This window comes from Marmota flaviventris, chromosome 3, assembly GCF_047511675.1.
Source record: "Marmota flaviventris isolate mMarFla1 chromosome 3, mMarFla1.hap1, whole genome shotgun sequence".
In the NCBI taxonomy this organism is placed as follows: Eukaryota; Metazoa; Chordata; class Mammalia; order Rodentia; family Sciuridae; genus Marmota; species Marmota flaviventris.
The window spans coordinates 87,938,080-87,963,387 of NC_092500.1; the positions used below are offsets into that span (position 1 = coordinate 87,938,080).

The window sequence follows — 25,308 nt, forward strand, 5'->3', positions numbered from 1 at the left end:
AACAGATTACTTATTAAAAACAATGCAAGCAAGAAGAGAGATGAGCAACAGCTTTAAAACCCAGGGGCTGGGGAAACTGTCATAAGGGCAGTCTAAATCCAGCTAAATCATTTTTCAAGAAGGCAAACTGAAGACTTTTTAGACAAAGGTAGAGGAATTCAGCTGTGGCAGACCTGCCCAGCAAGAAATGTTAAAAAGAATTTCTTCAGACAGAAGAAAAATTATTCCAGATGGAAATCTGGATCTAGACAAAGGAATTAATGGCACTGGGAATGGTAAGTAGCTGGTAAAATAGAAAATATTTTTATTTAAATGTCTTAAAAATTATTGACAATTTAAAGCAAAAAATAAAACAATATAGCATGAGATTCATACCATATGTAGAATTATCTGACAACAATAGAACTAAAGTCAAGAGGGGAGAAGTGGAAGCACCCAGCCATGCCATTCTTACATGGCACCTGATGTGGTACACTGTCACTGAAGGCAGGCAGTAGTAAGTTAGTGATAAATTAGAGATGTATATTCTAGCCCTAAAGCAATCACTAAAAATAGCATGACAAGTTATTATAGCTACTAGGTCAATGAAAGAAATAAAACAATAATAAAGTAATGAAAAAGAAGATATCAAACATTTTTTAAAAGAGAAAAAAGAAAGGATAAACAGAAAAAATAACAAGGGAATAGATTTAAACCCAATGTCTTCAAAAAAAGGCAGAGTAGATTGAATTTTCTAAAAGCAACACACAACTATATCCTACCTATAAGACAAACTCTTAAAATAAAAAGTGAATTAAATATATAAGGATGAAAAAAGAGACCAACCAAAAGAAATATGGAGTTGCTATATTAATATCAGATAAATTTTAGAATGACTTCTATTACCAAGAATAAAGAAGTTCATTTCATAATGAAACATAGCTAGTTACCAAGAGTACACAACAGTCTTAATGTTATCTGCAATAACATTGACAGAGCTATAAAATACAATGGATCAAATTATGAATCCAAAACTGATAGAATGCTAAAAAGAAACAGGCAAATCCACAACTACAGTCAGAAATTTCAACAACTTTCAATCAATAATTGACAGGAAAACAGCAACATGAAGAACACTAAAAAATCTTATCAATAGCTTAACATGATTGGCATTTATAGAATACTCCACCCAACAATATTTAAAATTATTACTAACATATTTTATGCTAGATGATAAGAGTATAAGAAAGAAAAGAAAAATATGCAGGCAATACACACATGTATATAAACATTTATGTAAGAAGCAAAGAAGAAATACTCATATTACAATCCTTCTTTTTGCAACTGATCACATGGTTATAGCTGGTTTCATAACTTACCTTCTTCCTCCACCATTCCATATTCCCTGTGCCCTCAGCAAGCACCTCAGCTTCCCTGGAGGGTCTAGACCCACAGCAGTACTGTCTTGCATTGACCTAATCACAGGACATGGAAGTACTTACAATAAACACTAGATGATTTCCCATGTTCTTTACATTCTCCTCCTTACCTCCATAGTTTAGTACCAACCCAAATTCCATGATATAAGATCAATCTATCACCCTAACCAATACAGTCACTCCCTTTTTTGCTCATTGACTGAGACGTGTAAGTTTTCCAAAGTGGTCTGGTGGCAATTTCTAATTTTAGTTCAATGGAGTCATTGTTTGTTCCAATTGGAAGGATTTTTTCCTTTGGAACTAAGACCTCTAAACCAACAAAGCCTAAGATCACCGAGAGAAAAAGCAAATTTGTATCAGTATATCACTCAGGGTAATTATAAAGAGTCTCCCCCACTTCTACTCCTTGATTCTTGGACATGAGAATTCTAGCAAGGAGTGGTGAGGGAGGAGTACCATGTATTTTCCCACATCTAATGTATATAACATCCTGGAGAACATTGCTCCAGCACTGCAAGGTACTGCCACCTAGTTGACACTTTGAAAGTCTTCAAAAGTCCATTGCAACATTCTATCAAGTCAGTTACTTCAGGATGATGTTAATTCACTGATGCACTAAGATCAGTGAATTTTATGAACATGGAATTATGGTCACACCCCAATTACTGAGAAAATATGTTTCTTGATCAGAAGCAAGACTACATAGACTATTGTGAAAGAGGATAAGATATTCTATAAATTCACAGATGATAGGTAGATGGCAGAAGCACTGTGGATAGGGAATGAAAATTGAACATCCAAAGTAAATATTTATTCCAGTAGAAGCAAAGCACTTTCCCTTTCATGATAGAAATGATCTAATATAATCAACCTGCCATCAAGTAACTGGCTGATCCCCTCATATCAAGGGCTTGATGCTGATCTCTGCAATGGTAGATTGGGCCCTTAGTAGTGACTGTATCTAGATCTACCTTGGTGAGTTGGAAGTTTATGTTACCAAGCTTCATTCCAACCACCATTGCCATTTTGTTCATGAGTCCATTGGGTAAAGAAAGACCAGCTGGGGAAAGAGACTGATTGGAATACCCAAAAGTGGTCGACCAATGTATCCAATTACTAAAATGTACCTCTGCCAATGTCATCCTTTTAGACATAAATGTCTGCACATTTGGTTCCCATTCAGAGAAATCTACTAATATACCTCTTATTAGAGCTCCTTGTCAAAAATTTTTATATCATGTTTCAGCCAAATCATTGGCAATGGCCTATGAGTTGATGTACAATTACACATCTAGTATTTCTCCTTCTAAACAAAATGAAAAAGCATGTATACTACTCAAAGTTTACCATCAGGAGGATTTTCTCTCACCACTATCCTCAGGACTGTCCCCCCAAAGTGTGATTGTAATGCTACAGTTGTCCACTTTCCATGGATATCTGTATGTAATACAGAAATATCTTTAAATTAAGTAAATTAGACTGGAGTCTTTTCTTAAAGAAGTCCTCATGAAACCATAAGAGTGGGTTGGAAAGTACAGAAGGATAGAGATCACAGAAGTTTGAGCTCTTGCTGGTGCTTTCCAAGCCTACCTGAGTCCAGTCATACATATCACTTCCACTTAATAAGTTCTGTGCACCACTCCAACTTGGTGGTCAGAGAATACCCAGATCATGATGGATAGCTTACAATACATAGTAAGTGTAGTCATGTGAAAGTGTCCCAGGTGTGAAAAAAAAAAATTAGGAAATAAACTCTAGAAAAATATGACTTATAAGGTAAGAAATTCCTCAAACATCTGAATGTCCAGAAGTTTAGGCAGCCAAAAAATCATGACAAATGTCTACCACAACCTAATCCTTAACTTCCCAACATCAATTGCAACCTTCCACACATAAATTTAACAATACCTATTATAAGAATAAAGTACTCTCAACTAACATTAAACAACTATTCTTCTATGAGATATATTTATCAGAGAAAATGCTCCACCTTCTGCCCCAAAATAGAGCCAATTAAAAGAATCATCAGTTTGCTTATCTACTTCCAAATTCAGGTTCCCTGAATGATATCTAATCCTCCTCTAGTTTCACTGCAATTTCAATGTGACAATTTGCAATTTAGAGGTTAAATTGCTAAGTTAACCACCATTCAGACTCTCTGAATGTTATCTAACCTGCTTTTAGTTTCATTGCAATTCTAACTTAACATTTTGAAAATTATAGGCTAAATTGCTAAGTTAACCACCAATAAAATATACTATACAAATACATGAGAAAAAAAAATTAAGTAAAATAAACTCAAAAAACAGCAAAGAAAATATTAATGTAGACTAAACTCCTGATTTCTCAAGTCACAAGTCTACACTAACTGGGAGTTGACTGATCTAGGCTTGGCTTAGTTGGGATTGGCAATGTGCCTTATGTAAGACTTCCTGGGACTAGCAGGATAGACCAAGCATATTACTCTTAGCTATTATGAAGTTATAAGAAAACAAGTGGAAACTTGTGAGATCTGAGGCCGAGGCTTGGAATTGGTACATCTTAACTTCCTTCTCATTCTACTGGCAAAACTTGACCAGATCCAAAATTAGAGGGCAAATGGTATGATGGAGGATACACTGAAGAATTAAGTCTAATAATATACTCTAACAAAGATTTATTCTTTTACTGCTCATTCCATGTTTTTGTTGTTGTTGTTGTTGTTGTTGTTTGTTTGTTTTGGGTTTCGTTTTTTTGTCTTTAGCCAGCACCGCAACACGTCGGCGATTTTGACTTGTAAAATGATGCCTCTGAATGTCCCTTAGTGTTTTTTCACCTATGAGATTTCTGTAAGTTTCTTTTTCACTTTTACCAGTGGTGCTGGCTCCCTCTTATGGCATTTTGATTATACATTTAATATATAATGTCTAGGAAGAGACTCTAAGACACAAGAACCCCAAAAAGGAGTAACCAGAGAGAAAGTTGAGAAGATATGATTTCATACGACAAGAAAAAAAGAATATTTCAAAGACAAACAAATGATTGAAAAAGATAATGAATACTGAAAAAATACCTTTAGGTTTAGCTACGTGAAGGCTCTCAAAGACTTAGTAAGAGCTATGTCCAAGGAGTAAAGGTGGAGATAGAAAAATTTTATGATTAATTTATATCTTAAATCATGAAATAATTATTTAGAAAAATAGACATGATTCAGCTCTTTTTCTGGCACAGCCCTTCCACTGGAGGCATCAGGCTCCCTGCTTGGGCTGGCATCTTTGGTATGGTGGCTAGTATACATCCCATCGGCATCAGTGGGGTTTGGTGTGCTCAGTTCATCCACCACCCACCTGCTAAAGTGGCCCCTCATCCACTAACTTTCACCAATCCCATGGAGTTAGGGATTCAGGTAGCATTCAGCAACATTTCCTCCAGAGCAACTCAATTCCAGAGCCTGCTGTTCCTCCACATACAGTGAGGTATAGGTTGCCCTTGTTCTTCCTTCCTTCCTTCTCTCAGTTTCATCATTTTTTTAAAAAAACTTCCTCAAAGTCCTGGTGTATGTTTTTCACTTTTCCCATATTTCCAGTGTGGGTTTTTTAATTTTTTTAAATGTTTAAATTTCAGCTCAAAAGAACAAACAAAACAAAGCACGATATACAAACTTTAACCCATATGTTAAATTAAGGGATATGGCTAAGACTCTTGCTCCTGCCTTAGTTACAAGAACAGGAGAGAAAAGACCACTGGACATCAGCAGAGAGATCAGGGCCACTTTATGGTCCTACTGAGCTATCAGGACTTTACATAGAGGGCATAAGTTTTCCTAGAAACATTTAATCCATGGATGCAAGATGAATCCTTATCACCTTCAAGACGTGGGATAAGGTGGGATGTATCATCAGGAAGAGCAACACTGGGTTCCTCTGTTCTCACTTCATCTTCATCAATGCCTGGGCCTAACTTGATCCTGTGGTAGATGTGGTTGGAGTGGTCTAGGGATCTTCAAGGGAGAAGCCAAAAGAAAGCAGTGCAGTCTCAAACAGCAGAACCACTAGGTTCTTGACAGCCTTTTCATTTTTGTTCACCTCAACTTTTAGCTACAATTTCTCTACAGTAGGTAGAGAGGGTTGATCTCCAGATCCCTCATGACCATCATGTAGACCATTGCAGAGTTGTCTCAAAGTGCCTAGGTCCTCATGGACTGCTCTGTGTTGGCTGTCCAGCCATAGGTGCTAAACACAACGTAACAGGGTGAAAACACAAAACTAATGGACATAGTCACCTTCTCAGCCTTCTGATCCAAGGTTTCTTTTATGAGCTTCCAGAGGTTCTCAAACTTCACCTTGCTTTCTTCCACCTTCTGTATCTCATCTCTTCTCCTTTTCATCTTCAGGTAGCCCTCGGACTTTCTTTGAAACTGTGACCAGGCTGCTACCCACAATGCTGCTCAATAGTCTCAAAGCTCCAATTCCACACATGCTCCACAATAACAGAGCTGGCCAACCCTAGTTACACTAACAACAGGGAAACTCAATGATCGTGGTGTGGCTTCAGCATCGTTATTTCTGAATGAATACTGTCACTTTGATCCATCCTTTTAAGGCAAGCAGAAATTCTTTGTAGAACACCAGTCTTGATTTATAGATATGAAAACAACATAGAAAAGCCTGAAATAACACTATCCTATCTAAACTAAATTTATGCTCAGCTGCTTTTTTACTTTAATGACAATAAGGCAAATGAAACAAGTAGCGAACATTCATATGGGCCAGGATCTATAATAAGTATTATATGCTTAACTTACCTAATGTTCCTTCACTACCACGAAAGCTCTTTACTCTCACCCAGGATGTAATAGATGGTTTTCTGGGTGTCCTTCATGCATAAGACATACTCTGACAGAGAAGTCATCTCATTTTAGACTGAGAGGTGCGATAGCACAGCAGCTCAAAAAGGTGTTGCCAGTTAGTGGAGTCCTCATGGATTCCAAGTTTCAGAATTTTAGAGAATGCCTAAAACTTCTTGTAGTTCTTTGTCTTTCACCAACTCAGAAACGACTCAGGAACTTTTTAACAATGTTTTTGCAAATGACTTCAAGATTTTGCTCTGGGAAACATTTCTCAGATATTCAGGGGCAGGGCCTCAGCATCCATCACATAGTGGGTAAAGTTGAAATGCTCTGATATCGACTTATCACAGCTGTCCATGATAAACACACAATAGACACAGAGTTTTATGTTAGTTCTTTGGGGGTTTTGTTTTTATTTTCAATTTTCAAAGAGGTCAAGAGAGAAATAGGAATGCCCAGAATTCCAACTGACCTCTACAAAGTGGTCTTCTCAGTCACTGGTAAGGCTCTTGTAAAATTTTCCACATTCCTCCTGGTCATATCATCAGGGTTTCTGGTCCACATGGGCTTGTTCTTGTTAGTTCTTCCTGAACAATATATGTCTCCTCAGTCTTCTTTGTTTTCTTTTTCCTATCCTTACTGCTGTCATTCTCATCTGACCCCACATTTTCGAACTCAGTTTTCTCATCATCATCCTTATCTTCTTCTTTCTTACCTTTCTCTTCCTCGACCTCCAAACCATCACTGGTTTCCTTCTCTTGTTCCTCCTCCAACTAAAAGGTGATGGGATAACCTACGACTGTCAATGCTACTTCACTGCTCTTTGACATGCCTTTCCTTTAAGTATTTTGTCTGGTCTTCATTAAGGTAGAGAATCACCATTACCCTGGCCAATGGGCTCACTATGGCCAGCACATACAGTGAAGAAACCCCCAGCAAAAGATTCCCAAGCATACCATTCATCATCATTGTGCTCTATGACCACAACTATATTCTCTGCCATCGGGTAGACAGAATAAAGCCAACAATGAATTATCCAAACATGTAGATATCTTTACCATCTTGAAGAACCTTCAGAAGTCCTTGACTACCAGACTTGGCAATAAATTCAGCCTTCGTCACACCAGTGCCATGTTCATCAAACTCAGGTGCATTCCTGAGAGTTGGGATGGCATCAGTTTTCATCTCTTTACCACTGTCCAACTTCGAAGGGTTCCTCAGGCACTCATACCAAGTCTTATCCAAGGCATCAGAAGCACTCCCAAAGGAAATTTTCTTTGATGAAATAAAAGGTATTGATGATGAGAAACAGAAGTTGGGAAATAGCTGCCTAGAAAATGAAAGTGTCCACCTCCTCCTTTCCATGGTGCAGTTCCTCAGGCAGCTAGAGGGGAAAGGGTTGCAAGTACTAGAGAGAAGAATGGCCTGCAACTGTGTTCAATTCACACATGGTACCAGTTACCTATTGGATATTAATTATCTTACCTATTCCTTTCTGCATCACAGTAAAAATCTAGGAAGAAACATATGTGTTTACATATTTGTATTTATATGTTATTATTTGACAAATATAAGCTAACTTAATATGTAATTTGTAAATATTACATGTCATGTGTTTCTGTATATGTTAGGAAGCTTATAGCTAGAAATTCTAGATGTTTAAAACTGTTCAAAAAAGTGAAGTTCTCCAAAAAATAAAAAAAAAATAAAACTGCCATTCTTTCCTAAATTTAGAAATTCCTTTTCTATCAAGAAATAGGAAATATATTTTTCTATCGAGTTTTTATCAATATGATTGTATTGCTTTTAAAAATGATTTAACAGCTATGTGGGGTGATAAGAGAAAAAAATTATATTTTGGGAAAGTTACATCTAGGGAAGGATCTGATTATGAAAAATGAAAAACATTATTGCTCAAAAAACTAAATATGAACAATTTATTCTACACAAATATGAACAATTTGTGTTCCTTGACATCAAAATATATTCACAATTTTCTTCAGAAATAATTAAATGAATAAAAATTAATACTCATTATTCTTATCCTTCTCTAGTTATGTAGCAATTAAAGCTATTGCTTAAATTATTTACATACTTTGTGGAAAAGACAACCATTAGCTTTCAAACACACAGCTTGCAACATGGACATTCAATCATCATGGTGTGGCTTCAGCATCATTATTATTTCTGAACAAATACTATCACTTTGATCCATCCTTTTAAGGCAAGCAGAAATTCCTGTCTTTGAAGAATAGCAGTCTTGATTTACAGGTATGAAAATGGCACAGTGCAACCTGAAATAACATTATCCTATTTAACCCAAATTTATATTCAGCTACTTTCTACTTTAATGAGAATAAGGCAAGTAATATGAGTTTCTATCATTCATTAAGGTTTTCTATGGGTCAGGACTCATAATAAGTGCATTTTATACATAACTTACCTAAGTTTCTATACCACTAATCGTCAGATGCTGATGGCCACTCCATGTTATAGCTTAGAAAATGATAGGTGGCCTAAGACACTTTTCTTAAATATCCATTGAATTTGCCTGATGTAGAAAGAGGTGCTTCTTAATTGTGAATGCTGTCTCGGTTCTGACACCCCCAGTATCACTTCTTTCATAATGCTATCACATACATATTCTTCTATAAAGCTCTTCAATCTGCTTGGTATTGAAGAAAATGATTCAATTCAGTGAAACCTATGTGGATATTTTTATCATACACGATCTATTTCATTGTGTATAGGACAGTAAGATTCTTATATGTCATAGAACAATTTCACATCTAATCTTAAAATGGGAATTATTTGACACATCTTCACAATACACTATGTATGTTAAATTTAAAGAACACTTTTAATCATAATATTCTGCAATAAGGCTTCTTTTGCAATGAATATTAATACACTGGTTTCATGTAAATGTAATATATATATTCTTGCTTCTTTAAAAATAAAAAAAGCAGTCTGAAGAATCCTAAGACATATGCTTTAAATTAAAATCATGCTGGTGTTCTTGGTATTTTATTTTAACATGCTCCTTAAACCTTCCTACCACGACCATCACCTAATCAGATATTCTTCATTTGTAATGTCCTCCCATATTACCCCACTTCCTGACAGTTTGCCAGATTTGAGCAGACTTCCAGAATTGACAAAACACACTGTGAAAAGATGTCTTAACAATGTGCAAAGTTTTTCATGTATTTTATTGAAATATGTGCATATTACTTACAATATTGCTTAATAAGACATAAAACTGGAAAGTGTTCAAAAGTTAAAGCCCAGGCTGCTGTCATCATCTTCATTCTTGTGAACTTAAATTACTTTTGTTAAAGAGAAAAGGAAAAGGAAAATAAATCTAGGGTTCACAAATATCCCTCCTGAAAACTTAGGAAAAGTAAGACAGACTTCCGAATTAACCCAAACTGTAGAGTCAGCTTCCAGCAGTCAAACACCAGTCAAGATGCGCCACTCCCTTTCCTGTTGTACCTGGGCCAGCCACAGAGGCACAGAGAGCACCAAAACTGAAGAGGAAAATGCAACCCAGCTCTGTTGTGTAGGATTAGAGATTCCAAGCTAGAATGAATTCTGGAGAGCTCAGAGTCTATTTCCTTTACACTACAGATGTGAAAACTGAGACTCCATCTATTTCCAGGGTAAATCAATGCAAGATCTCACCGCAGTGCACTATTCTTTTATGATGCATGACCTCATTCCACACATGCAGTTCCAGGAATAGGTCATTGTTTTCATTTTGATTGAATCATCCACATTACCCCCATTTCAGTAAACTAATAAATAGCTTAATTTAAACTAATAATTTTCAAAGTTTAATCAATAAAGGAATACAGATTTCTTAGCACCCTTTAATTTTAAATAATAAAACCTATACCTTTCCCTGACATCATAAAGAATTTAAGATACTTTATTTTTTTAAATACAAACTATAAAATAAGGCATATAAAAATATGAGAAAAGTAAACATAATAGCAGGTCAACATATGTCAGACTACTGTGGATCAAATAGGACTAGAGGATAGATATTGAATTCTAGTCCCTCTAATGAACACTGAGATTTAGCTCTGAGTTTCTGGGTGGCCACAATAAAAAGGGAAATAAAATTGTATGAGTCGCATGGTCCTCAAGGAAAACAAAGCTTTATAAAACTTGATTAAAAATTAATAACCCAGTACTGGGGATATAGCTCAGTGGTACAGCTCATGACTAGGCCTTGTAGTACATACTCAAGGTACATACCTCAGAGGTACATAGTCGAGGCCCTGAGATCCATCCCCAGAAAAACAAAAATTAAATCCTGATACATAGATTCAATTAGTAAAGTTGTGGGTATCCTTATCAAATAGGCTAGAAATTATTTGCGAGAAAATTTCATTTTACCAAATTTAATCTGTTTGAAAGATCCAAGTCAGTTAAATGACATAGGAGCTCTAAAGACACTCTTCACTAAATGTCTTTAGAAAATCTGACTTATTTCTTCATTCTGCTTTTCAACTTTTTTTTCTAAAATGTGAAATCTATTTTCTTGCTTCTCTATTAAAGAGTTCATTCCCTTTTATCTTCAAAAGTCCATACACATAGACGTAGACACATAGACACATATATACAACTATGGAGATTGAACTAAATTATTCATTTGTTGAACACAAATGAATCCAACTCATTTATATTATAGATATGAAAATCCATACACAAAAAAGATAAAATATTTTCCCATTGCTTCAAAACACAATAGTGTCCAATCATCTCTGAAATGTCTTTTCTTTCTCTTTATGTCACAAAACTGGAAACTCAAGCTCAGACATCATGGCAACCATTATTTAACATTTTCAAAATGTTAAAAATCATAATTACAGAAGGGTTACCTGGAATATTGCCAAAAACAGTGTAGCACTGTGTTTTCAAGATACTATAATGGGTATTTCAATGCATATATTTTTCCTGGAGACCACATGACAATTTGAACATGTGTCTGATCTAACGATCAATCTTACCTACCTTCTCCATACAACAAACAAAATTTTTTTAAATGAAAATTAATTTATTACTACCAGTAATAAATTCTCATGTCATGTTAACAAAGTGTCTTAATTAAGGCTCTCAGTTGCAAAAACACTCTTCGGTGGGGGGTCAGAGTGTAGTGAAAAGATCTTGGGTAGCTCACAAAACTGCCATGAATGTGCAGTTTTGGAAAATGGAGAGAAACAAAATGTTTCCAAAAACACAGCAAGTGACATCACAAAACAGGATTCTGGGGAAAACACAGATGCCACCCCATAGCTGGTGCTGTCACCACCACCACCACTACAACTTGACAATGATGTGGCTGCCCAGCCAGGTGCCCCTGGACCCTGTTGTTTCTATCCTTACTGCCACCCACCATCAAAATGAGTTCTCTGTGGCTCCTGCTTCATTGCAACAACTGCTTCCAATTCAAAGTTCAAAGCAAGTACATCTGAATGATAGTTCAGTTTTCCCATGTGCTAACAACAAAGGAGACCAAGAAAGAAAGTAGGTGGCAGTTTTGAACTCCATAGTGAGAGATGGGGAACACCATATACCAGTATTCTTAAAGTGGGAATCCCTTACAAATAAAGGAATGAGTATCAAGTGCACAAGACTTGTGGTTCCCATGATCAAATCCTTTCTTTTACGTTCTATTTTTATTAATAGTAGCATTGTTACTACCATTAACAACAATGTTGGGTTTTTAGAGTTATAAATAAATAAGTTGCTCTTTAACCCAAAAAGAAACCATTGGTTCATCCACTTTATCCAAATCTTGACTTTGTTGTGATGTCAATTTCTTCTCCATGAAGATATATATATATATATATATAAAATTCCAAATCTAAAATTTCTATACAAGTATCATCTAGTTGCTAAATTATCATACATCTGTGTGGTACAAACAATTTCAAAGTTGTTCTCTTTATTCCATCACAAAGTTGTTCTAAAATATGAAATTTAAATAATTATCTAAAATCTATTTTTTATTGAACTTCTTTTTCTGAAGGAACAATATTCTCTCTGCACAATTTAGTGGCTTCTGGCATATAAAAGGTCACAGGTCCAGAACAGGCTGTGTTAGCCACAGTTATACCCATCTATTTAAAACAAAACTCCTTGAAAATTTCCTGAATAGCCATGTGGACCCCTGTCTGGACAGCCTGTACAAACTTGAACCAGAATTTAATCTCAGAGTTACTATACAGTCCTCAAGATGTAATTCACATAAGAACATTTTCCCTGCAGTACCCACATGATATAGATATGAAATTTTAGACAGTGCAGTCAAAATTTGGTACTTATGCAAACCACAAACTTTGCTAGCAATTACTAAGGCATAATTTGACTCTGGTTTCTTGAATAATTTTCAAGAAGGCCTTTTACATGCTTTCCTATGAAACAAATATCATTTCTCTAGTTAGAAAGCAATCCCTAAAAGCGCCCTGAGTGAGATAGGGTCAAGTAGCTTAATCTTTGTGAGTAAAACTTACTGGAATGAAGAAAAGACCTGAGTAACATTTGAGAGGTACAATTTAATTACCAAACTTCAGCATTCATTTTGAATAACATGATTTAAAAAAAAAAACAATAAATGTAGCCTGCATTTAAAGGCATTTACATGATGGCAAATTAGTTAACTGGGGTTTCTGAGGAAGTGTTTCTTAATTTGGAAATAAGAAACTATAAAAGAATTTAAATATCCTAAAAGTGCTATCAGACATTCATTTAGATTTCCTTTCCAAGACACATAAAAGTGAAGGCCTTGATGGGGTCAACTTGCAAACATTTTTGTTATATTAATCCTGACCTCACTTTGGCTTTGTGTGTTTGTGTGACCTTTAATTTATTCAACTGATTTGGTGATTTTATAACATCCTGTGAGATCACCAGATTTCTCTGAGTTACTAGATAAGGTATCAGAGAAATTTTACTAGCGTAATAGCTATAAAGTGTATTGAGAGCTTTCATTTGAATGCTAAATTTTATTAGAATCTTTATTTATTCACTTAGGTTTTTTGATTGACCAAACCCTTAAACATACTTACCTAGAAAAATGTCAAACTTAAGGCCTTTTGAGTTAACTGAAAGCAATTTTTTCCAATAATATTTAATAGTCCTCATTCCTTTTGGAGGAATTATACTGCCATGAGTATTTGTGTGATGTTTCATCCACTAAAGTAAAAACTTATGGCAGTTTAATTCCCCAAATAAAAAGGGGCTGCTGTAAACATTACTGAGCTACCAGGAAGCAGATGGTTTTAATTATCTACATAAAAAGCTATTTATATTGAGAATTTGAAAAAAAAACAATCTAGAAACAATGCTCATTGTAGAAACATACATTTCAATTAATTTAGGCTTTAAAATGGAATAAGGAGTGATTATTAAGTGTTACCTAAAGTCAAACTGACATTAAAGGCTAGATATGGAAACCTTGAATGCCTTAGAGGCAAGACTAAAAGAACCGCAGTTGCATATGTAATTGTATATTTGATCTGGTGCAAATAAATTGAGGGGAGGAGGATTATTTTAAATCAGCACAAGCTCACTTGAATGATACTACACAATAACAGTCTGTGTTTGAGCCAGGAAGTAAAAGTGCATACAATATACTATCCAAGCTTTCCAGATTTTGTATCCAGGAACATTGATTGCGACTTCAGAAATAAGGGCAAATCACACTGGATCTCTTCCCTGAAGCCTTTTTTTTTTTTAACTAGAAGACAGCTTAGGTCAGTGGTTAAAGAACAAAAAACCCTTGGGTACAGGGCTGCAATAAAAATACAGGACATACTTATACTTAAAAATTATTGTTGTTTGTCTGAAATTTAGTTTTGATTGGGTGTCTCTGTATTTAACCTGGCAACCCTGACTAGCTGCCAATCTTGTCTCAGTCATTTGCCAGCTGTGTGAATTGGGGCAGATTATTTAATGCCTCTGTTCCTCAGTGTCCTCATCAGTACAAAGGGATAATAATAGTACCTAACTCACATATTGCCTAGCAAGTAAATCACTTAATATTTATAGAGCACTTGACATTGTCCTTAGTGTATGCTGAGCACAATATGTTTTTTTCTTAATAAGTATTATTCCAGCCTGGAAGGAAAATTTGAGTCAAAAGGGTAGACTTACAGGCTATAAAGAAAGGTCTCCTGCCTTACTATTTGCAAAAAAAAAAAAAAATGAAACTGCACATTAATTACAAGTATAGGTGCCTCAAATCTTTCTTCATCGCCCCCTCCTTTTATTCTCCTTCCATCACCTAGCACACCACACTTCCTCACATCTCCTGCCATTCATTGGTCCCTTCTATGAGTTAAGTGGGTCTAGGGAAGTCACCCCGAAGCTCTCAAAACTACACAGCCCTAGACTACTTCAGTAGATTCCAGAACAGCCACTTTTAGCCAGAATTGGACAAATACAATAGCAAGTAGAACCAAACAAAAGTAGGCAAAAAAACATTTGAGAGTGAGAGCCTTAGCTGAGTAGTCAAGATGCATCTTTAACAATGTTAAATGAGCATTCTCTAGGAGTCTGTATTTCCTCCTAGAGATGATTATACAATTGGTCTCCAAACAGAAAGCTATCATTATGTCTTCCAGAAAGAATGGGATTTGGTCATCTGCTCTAATGGAAGCATGAAAGAACACACAAGTAGAACACCAGACATTGGAGGGGAGCACAAATTCAACATTCTAATACAGAGCACAGCAAGGGAATATGCAAAGAGCAATAGGAAACTACCTGGGAGGGAAAGAAACCCATTTGAAATTCTAACAACAAAACTTGGTTGACACAGTAATTTTCACCAATATTTTCTAAAATCCTAAACAGTATTAAGGACCCCTTATCAGTTTCCTAAAGCTCCTTAACAAATTAGCATTAAATGTATGGCTTAAAAAACAATAGAAATTTGTTCTTTGTTTTTTTGGATTAAACTCAGGGGCACCTAACCACTGAGCCATATCCCCAGCCCTTTTTTGTATTTTACTTAGAAACAGGGTCTCGCTGAGTTGCTTAGTCTTGCTAAATTGCTAAGGCTGGCTTTGAACACCCAATCCTCCTGCCTCAGCTTCCAGAGCCACTGGGATTACAGGCATGTGTCACTGTGCCTGGCCAGAAATTTGTTCTCTGAAAAACAATAGAAATTTATGAAGGCCAGAAGTTCAAAATCAAGGTACTGATGAGCTTGGCTCCTTCCAGAGGCTCTGAAGGAAAATCCATTCTCTGTCTCTCTCCTATCTTCTAGTGTTTGCCAACGATATTTGGTGCTCCTTAGCTTACAGGTGCATCACGCCAAACTCTGTCTTCACATGACCTTCTTCCCTGTGTTTCTGAGGCCTTTTCTGTCTCATAGACACCCAAAATTGGATTTAGGGCCCACCTTAATCCAGGATGATCTCCCTTCAATAGACTTTCCTTGATTATATCTGCCAAAACTCTTATTCCAAAGAGGATGTGAGGTTTCTGGTAGATATATTATTTGGGAGTTGGAGAACACCATTTAATCCACTCAAGACCCAAGAACAAGTAATTGACATTTCAAAGTAGACCTGCTCAGAATGAGAACAAAACAGGGCATGCAGAAGAAAATTGGTCAAACTTGAAAAAAACAAGATGAAAAGGAATTTTACTCAGACCTGAATGGAGATCTACCTCTTAGAAATATTACAGTAAAGGTTTTCATTATTTATTTAATGAAGAAGAATTAGAAGTTGATATTAAAAACATTATCAGGCAATTTACTAAATATCATTTCTAATAAATCATTTAGATAACAAATCATTGTTTTCTTCAGATTGCTAAAAGATAAATAATGACAAATATCCACAGTCCTAAGAGGGTAAGTAGAATAATTCAGAGAAAGTTGTCGTACCCAAATGAGGAACAGTCTTGCCGTATAACAACCTTCTCTTGTGATAACTAATCCTGTCCCACAGGAACTGCATTATGTTCTTAAACAGGTCTTAAGGGCCTAATCAACTCTTGAAGTTCTCACAACCCAACACCATCACCAAAGCAGTCCAATTTCAACCTGAGTTTTTGAGAAACAAAACATAACTAAAGCACAACATTTCTCAATCCTTCCTGGAAGGTCGAGGATAACATTTTGAATATGGGAACCATTTCAAGGTAGGCCAGTTGTGAGGCCCCTCTGTTCATTTGCCAACCACATTATCCCTCTTCTTACCCTTGCAACATTCAGCACAGTGCTTCTTAGTTCACATGCTCAGTGTAAATGAGCTATGGCTTGCTGAACACAAAGTGGAACATCCTATAACAAATCTGAGCTAAATAACTAGGCTGAATCCAATTTATTATTTAGTACTAAGAAACTAGTTATGAACTTCTGCAAATGTCTGGGAAGTTCAATTAGATAGAATGATGAAATTTTCACAGTAAATACCTACAGTCTGGTCAGACAACCTTCAAGGGCTAAAACTTCTGACTCAGAAAACTATCTTTTCCTAAAAATGCAAAGGAAGTAACAAGAAGACAGCTGTGTTGATTCAGTTTAAGTAACAAGGCCATGCTGTTTCGAATACCATTTAAAGGTAGACCATATGAAACTCATATTTATACATTGCAATGCAGATTTTGTGGTTATTAAAGAAAAGTACCAAATTCTTTGTTTCAGTTTAACAAGTTAGTCTCTACCTATCCTTCAAAATAATGTTTTAAACTAACTCTTGGTTATTGAAAGATCGTCATCATTTACCTAGACCCTTGTCTTCTCCTCACTAGTCATACTGATAACTTTTTCACTGCTGTGACTAAAGGTTCTGACCAATTTAGGGGAGGAAAAGTTTGAGTGCTCACAGTTTCAAAGGTCTCGGTCCATAGACAGCTCCATTCCTCAGGTCTCAAGGTGAGGCTGAACATCATGGCAGAAGAGTGTGGCAGAGAGAAGCAGCTCACATAATAATCAGAAAATAGAGAGATAGACTCCACTAGCCAGATACAAAATATATGCCCCAAAGCCATGCCCCCAAGGACCCACCTCTTCCAGCCATGCCCCACCTGCCTTCACTTACCAATTAATCTCTATTAGGGAATTAATTCACTAATTGGGTTAAGACTCTGATAAACCAATCATTTATCCTCTAAACCTTGCGTTGTCTCACACAGAAGCTGTTTGGGGATACCTCATATCCAAACCATAACAAGGAGTTTTCTATTAAAGAGCAGAAGAGAATGAATTTCAAAGTAAAAAAAAAATCATTGGAACTATCAGCAGTTCCAATGAAAAGCCTGGTAGAGAGAAAAACCACCAAAACCACAAATCACGAATCAAAAATTGATTGTAAGCTGAGCATGGTGGCACACATACACATCTGTAATTCTAGCAACTCTGGGGCCAAGGCAGAAGGATCACAAGTTTGAGCCCAGCCTCTGCAACTTAGGCCTTAAGCAACTTAATGAGACCCTGTCTCAAAACAGAAATTAAAAAGGGATGGACTCAGTGGTTAAGTACCCCTGGGTTCAATCCCCAATACAAAAAAAAAAAAAAAAAAAAAAGATTTTGGATGTTCCCAAATGTTCTATACCTGTGTTTTCTCTCTGTCCTCCAGTACTCTACCATATCAAGAATTAGACAGTGGGGAATGGAGGGAAGAAAACGGGGGTAGGAAAAGGAAAGACAGTGGAATGAATCGGATATAATTTTCCCATATACATATATGAAAACAACAGAGTGAATCCCACCATCATGTATACCCATAAGAATGGGATTCTAATTAGAATAATATATATTCCATGCTTGTATAATTATGTCAAAATGTATTCTGCTGACATACATAACTAAAAAGAACAAATAAATTAAAAAAAAGAATTAGAAGAGCATTTCACTGTTGTTCTTATTAACCACATCAAAGAATAACATTGGGGACCTCAGTTGTTCATGTATATCTTAAAATTTTGAAACTCTGTAATAATATCTAAAGAAGATTCCAGTAGCTGTGAAAGTACAATGATGACGTAATCAGGTAATTCTAAAGAAGAATAGCTAAGAGTTTGGCTTTCTATAACTTTCAATGAACCAAAGCAGCTGTATTTCTGAACCAGGAATTGCTAAAATTTAGAAATGTTTCATGCCAATTTTATTACATACAATTTAATATGTTTGTAGTGGAGTTTGCTGAGAATTAGAAAAGAGTTGCCCTCATCGGTAGGGAGTTGTGAAGCTGTGTGGTCCACCAAAATGACTAAGGGGTCTTTAATTTTCAAGGCCTGTGGAAGAGGAGCAGAGCACAGTATGATGGGGAAGGAGACAGGAGAGCAGGCTTGGACTACTGACAATGAAAACCACCTGCCCACACTAGTTTTCAGAGAGCAGAAAGATGAAGCCTAGTGGCAAGAACTAGCCCATGTGACTATAAAAACTAATTCTCTGATTTTCTTGAATTATAAAAAACACCTGATATATGCTGATGTGTTCATTAATTCAGCAAGTATTTATTAGCCCTACAGTCTAAATTTGTATTAGAATACTTCCAGTTGTTGAAGCCTCCTGTAGTGACCAAAACATAGTAACTAAAACATTGAACAGTGTATTAGATAACAATGGGGGATTCACATGAGTTTGGATCAATTGAGGATAAGAGAAACTGAAGTGGGTAAGTATAATGTAGTTGGCGAAAAAAAAAAAGAAGGCTGAAACAAGGTACCAAAGTTAGATATGGAACTGGTAAATGTCCTACAATGAGCAATGAAATGGTATCCTTTGGGATTATTTTTTCTACCAGCAGAAATTATTTGCATTCCTATTGGACACAAATAATGTGTAACTTATCAAATCTCTGCAAACTAATATCTACTGTCACAGATTATGAGCTCCAAGCTATGGTAAAGAGAGAAGTTGTATTTCCCTAGAGCAAGGTAGGCAGACAATAGTCTGTAAGCAGGCTGTCTTTATAAATAAAGTTTTATTAGAACATGGCCATTCCCATTCTTTTATGCATCTTCGGTGGTTACTACATAGGAAACATCATAAATTTAGTAACACTGTTAAGTATTTATCAATAGCAGGTTAAATTATCTACACAATCTATACAAATTATGCTATGAAAGATGTTTAACATTAAAAAAATATGACGTTATTCAATAAATGATATAAAACTATATTAATGAGCTGGGATGTGACTCAAGCGGTAGCGCGCTCACCTGGCATGCGTGCGGCCCGGGTTCGATCCTCAGCACCACATACAAACAAAGATGTTGTGTCCGCTGAAAACTAAAAAAATAAATATTAAAATTCTCTCTCTCTCTCTCTCTCTTTCTCTCTCTCTCTTTAAAAAAAAACTATATTAACATGTAATTTAATTTTTAGAAAGGAATACGTAACACATAAACATATTTTTTATTTTGAAAAGGCTATGATAATGTTTATCTTGGAGTAATAGAATTTCAGAAAAAAATTTGCATCTGTAATAGACAAAATAATGCCCCCCAAAGGTGTCCATCTCCTCATCCCTGAAATCTGTGACTATTGTTACTTTACGTGGCCAAAGGAACTTCACAGATATGAGACCTGAGTCTTGAGATGGAGAGTTTATCCTGAATTGTCTGGGTAGGTTCAATGTCCCCATGAGGATCTTATAAGATGGAAACACGATGGCCAATTTCAGAAAAGGAGATGTGAGGGGAGAAGCAGAGTGAGCAGTCATGAGCCAAAGAATGCAGGCAGCCTCTGAAAGCCTGAGATACCAAATCTCCCTCAAGAGCCACCAGAAGGACAAAGCCTTGAATTAAGCTCCATAAGACCTTCCATCACCAAATTCCCCACCATCACTGCTTCCTACTTCCTAAGGAGAGACAGGGTTTAAATGTACCATTAGAGACTGCATCATAACTTATGGTCAAACATATACTATCTCTAGGAAAATAATCACTGAAAAAAAAGTTACTCAGACAATGATCACCATAGCCATCTGACAAAACTATCTAAAACTGAGCAGTAAAAAGTTATTTACATCTCAAGACTCAGGTCTCATATCTGTGAAGTTCCTTGGGCCACGTAAAGTAACAACAGTCACAATTCAATAATATCTAATTAACTAGTATCAAACTGCAGCAGCTTCACCAATGAAAAATGAACCCAGAATGACAAAAAAAAATTAAGACTAAATTATTTTCCACAATTATTTTGAATTAGATGCTGTTACTGCCACCTCTAATGTTCAGTGACTGCCAACTCTGAGGAGGAAAAAAATAGGGCTTTTCTTTTAGTCATGAGAATTTTTACTTCAACAAAATACTAAATCATGATCCACAAAAACTACATCATGAGTTACTCAGAAATGATCCTTTAGTCCAATGTCTCTATGGAAATTTTTTAATGTCAATTTCAGCTGAGAATCCAAACAATTCTCAAATTCAAAAGTGAGACACAAGACCACTAAACAAAAGAGATGGCAAAATCTTTGCCTCTCATCCATATCAAAGTTATATTTTTAAAAATCATCCAAAATTTGGAAATAGAGCAATAAGATTACTGTGCTCCCTCTCGAAGGTAAGCAGAGGGGTAAGCAATTAATATCAACTATAAGTTACCTAATACTTTGTGGTTTAAGTCAGCAAAGTTCTTCTATAAAGGGCCCTGTGGTAAATATTTAGGGCTTTGCAAGAGATGGTCTCCATCTCAACCACTCAGCTCTGCCAGTGCAGTATGAACAAAAGAATGGGACTGTCTGTGTTTTAACAAAACTTTATAAAGATAGGCCTTCCTTCATTTTCCTACAGGTTGGTCTGCCTACCTTCGCTCTAGGGAAATATAACTTTTCTCCTTCCCATAGCTTGGATCTCAGAATCTGTGACAGTAGATATTAATTTGCAGAGGATCGATAAGTTATACGTTATTTATGTCCATTAGGAATGCAAATAATTTCTGCTGGTAGAAAAAAAAAATAACCCCAAAGGATAACATTTCATTGCTCTTATAGGATATTTACCATTTCCATATCTAACTTTGGTATCTTATTTCAGCATTCTTTCTTTCACCAACTACATTATACTTACCCACTTCAGTTTCTCTTACCCTCAATTGATCCATCCCTCACTTGAATCACTCATTTATGAGTAATATAAACCTTTTGCGTGTGCTCACCCCATATTTATAGGAGAATTATGCTGTTAATTTTTTGAAAATCATAATTTGACTGGTATAAAAAGGAAAGGTAGGAACCTGGAAAAGAATTTCTTTACAGAAAGCTAGCTTTCTTCTTGGAAGAAGTTTCATAAGCTTGCTTCTCCCCTCAAGCCTGGGGAATGAGCTTCCTTAGAATATCTTTGCATTTTTCTTATTTGCTTGTTTTGGGTTATTTTCTTATTTGTTTGTTTTGGTAGGGCTGGGAATGGAAACCAGGTCTCGCACATGGTAGGCAAATGCTCTACACTTCAGCTGCACCTGCAACTCTCTTCTTACTTTTGTGCATGCTTCTTAACAGTGTGGTGGATACTGTGGGTGTGTGCTTGACTCATTGTTATGAGCTCTGAAGGATGAGTGACTAAGGCTTGCTGGCTTTTAGAGTAAAGAGAGTATGTAGTACTGGGGTGCCCTACTCATCCAAAGTTTGTCAGAGCAAAGAATGTTTGAGGATCTTCTGTCTTCCAGGTGTGGGCTATGCAAGAGGAGATAGCTTGGAGTTGCTTTAAAGTTTGTTAAAGAGCATCCCCTGGAAGGACAAGCCAACACCATATTCCTAGGGGCTAAGAAAGGAGTTCACGAACCAGCCAGTAAAGAACTTTGGAGAAGAGGGAGTGATCCCCAAAGAGCTCAAAAAAAAAGTACTTTAAGAGAAATAAGCCAAGAGAGCCCAACAGCTTAGTAGGCTGAGGCAGGAGGATCAAGAGTTCAAAGCCAGCCCTAGCAATGGTGAGATGTAATCAACTCAGTGAGACCTTATCTCTAAATAAAATACAAAATAGGCACTCAGTCATTGAGTGCCCCTCAGATCAATCCCTGGTACAAAAAAAAAAGAGTATTGACACTACCCAACAATGATGTCAGTCAAGCAAAACCATTTTGTTCCCTTGGCTACTCATTTTCCTGTCCCATGTCTAAGAAGATCCAAAAACAGCCTAGAGAGTGGGACGGAGGACTTGGGTAGAGGAGAAATGAAAGGTTGAGGCAGAAATAGAAAAGGAGCTGAGCATACTTTTCTAACTAAAGTCAGTCAACTCTCAGTCAAAAACTGAGATAATGGGAAATCTCAATAAAATTGCACATTTTGATTATTACACAGGATATTAATTACTAAACTGAGAAGACAGTGATCAGAGAAAGTTTTATCACTAACAAAAGCCAGAAAGTCACTTGCCTTAGAGAGCAGTTTGGGGAGGCAACAAGGAAAAGGAATAGGGTGGTGCTGTGATGTCACACCCACCCGGCACTTTCAGTGCACATTAATCAATCTAAGAGGGAAAGAGAAGGCAAAGGGGAAATCTAGCTTCCCAGGGTGGGGTGTTAAATAATAGGACCTCAAGATTTTCTCTTTGGGTAGGCACTTGACTGTGTGTAGAAATCAGGAAGGGAGAATTACATATAAAATTCAATAGGGGAAGGGAACAATTGGAAAACAGAATGGGTTTTGAGTGATACATTTAAAGATTCCATCTGAGTTTTTGTTTTTTCTTTGCTACAGACATTTTCTCAGCCATTTTCAATTTGTTTTATCATTCACATAATCCTTATAAATGCATTTTAAACATAAATTTATGATTCTTAAAAAAATCCATCTTTTTGTAACTTTTAACTTTGCTTGATTCTCTACTGTGATGGATATGGGCCAATGATCTCAACTGAGGAATTGTTGCCTCTCAAGGAACACTTGGCAATATCTGGAGGCATTATTGATTACCACCACTGAGGTGACACCATTGGCACATGGTGGACAGAGGCCAGGGATGCTGTAAAGCACCCTAAAAAGGATAGGTCAGCCCTCCACAACAAAGCATCATCTGGCACAAAACGTCAATAGTGCCAAAGTGAGAAACCCAAACACAGACTGATCTTCACAGAAAGGCTGTGTTTAGTTGTTCTGAAGCCTAGTAAGAAAAAAAATACAGCCATAACATCCTATTAGTTATGGATTACAATATAAGCTAAAATAAAAATTTAGAGTCTTAAAATTTTTAATCTAATCTGATTTTTAAATTTTTCATTTTGGTCTGGGTTTCATTTAAGGTGTATGCTCCTATTCCCAACCTTTTGGTAAATAAATATGTTACAAATGTCCTATTGTTGATCTGAATCTAATCCTTAGTTTTCTTTATCTGCCCCATTTTTATCCCCTACTGTTCTGAGAATTTACATGCTGCCAACTGCATAAATGCTTCTCACATGTTCATCACATGCTTATTTTTCAAGCAACTTCTCAGAGAAGATGTTCCTGTACAGATACTCTCCTTTCCACTGTTTACTGCCTTTCTACATAAATAACAGATTGCAGTAGTGATATCACTGGATCTGGTAGGGGGAAAAAAACACCAATAATAATGTTTTTCTTCTCAGTCAATCTATTAGCAGTACATGTGCCTTTCCCATGAGCCGTTTTTGCTACCCATTATCAGAGTTACTAACCATCGAAATCATCTTTGCTTTTAAAAATAACCCTTTTCCCTTCAGAATTCTGGCTGTCATTTGTTAGGTTGGAAAACTGATTTTTGGTGTTCATGTGTGGATTTAGCTTTTTGCCTTCCAGTTTGTGATAAGAGTAAAACTCATTCTGGTCTCTGGTATGTCATATATTCATATAGCTTCAGTGAATTGAGAATGAACGATAGTAGTGATATAGATATAGATAGAGACAGAGACAGAGATGTAGGTCTCCGAAAGTCTCTTAGATTTTAATTCCAGAATTTCAAATCCCTTTTATTTTAAAAACTAAATGTATATGAGAGGATACGTAATTTTTATTTATTTTTTTAACTTAAGACGTAAAATCGTGGCTATCCAAGAAGTCTGTAGAACATGTTTTTATAAACCTATATTTATTTCTTGGAATCTAAATGTCACAGCGCTGAGTGGGCCTCTTATTTGAAAAGATTCAAGTTCCCTTCTAGAAAAAAGGCCATATGGTCCAATTCTGCTGAGCAGCATAAGTAATCTCCTAAGACAAGACTAGCCTTTAAGGTCAACTAGACATTATCTAATTTCCTGTGTCTTTGAGGCTGGCTGGTAAACAGGCATGAACACCTTTCTCCTTTTCTCACACTGGTAACAACCAATCTCCTTCCCCTGTCCTTCCTCCTACCTTTTCTCTGATCCCACCACATTAATTTTAATTATTAATTGAATTGCTTTAACTTTTTATCACATTTATTCAAGATTAATTCCAACTGGCTTTGCATTTTGTCTAATGGCTTTTCCCCAAAAACTCCAAGTTCATGGAGGCTGCTATTGTTCATAGTGGATGGGGTTCGGTCCTTCAGTAAGAGCCATGAATCTAAGATGAACAGCAAGAAGCAGACAGAGATCACAAAACACTCCACTCACCCAGGACTCATCAACTGCTTCTATTTCTGCTGTTGGCATATGCCTTGCTACTCATCCGCTATAGATTGCAAAGCAAGACGTTGCATTTCTGTACTCCAGCTTTTCTTAACATTTAGAGATTTTGCGTCTTGTGTAGAAAGAACACAGTTTAATTAAATCATTTGTATCTAGTCTCATATGTTGTATGTGAAATCTCTCTCACCCTTCCAACTCCTATTTTCTGTTCAGAGTTACTTATGATTGATTAGTGCTCACTTGCCTTTTTATTTATAGTCATTGGCTTTCCATTTAATATTTCTTAGTGCACTTATTTTTTTTAACTGCTGCTGCTCTGATTTTTTGGCATACACACTAGTGCCTTCTGGACTGTGCTAAGCTTTGACAAGACTGAAGAGGAGGCCCGACTGAATTTGTCTAGTACAGCTAGCACTCTACTCAAAATAACTTTTCCTTTAAAAAATCTATTTTTACTGGTTCAAGCCTCATCTAATCTTTCAATCATAAGGTTGAGCCTCGCGTTTTATTTTAAAGTA

General features: G+C 36.2%; 1 pseudogene; it reads right to left on the minus strand.

Annotated features, from left to right (window-relative positions):
- Window positions 1-5,189: 5,189 nt before the first annotated feature.
- Window positions 5,190-25,308, minus strand: part of LOC114091624 (heat shock protein HSP 90-beta-like) — a 116,109-nt pseudogene continuing 95,990 nt past the window's right edge.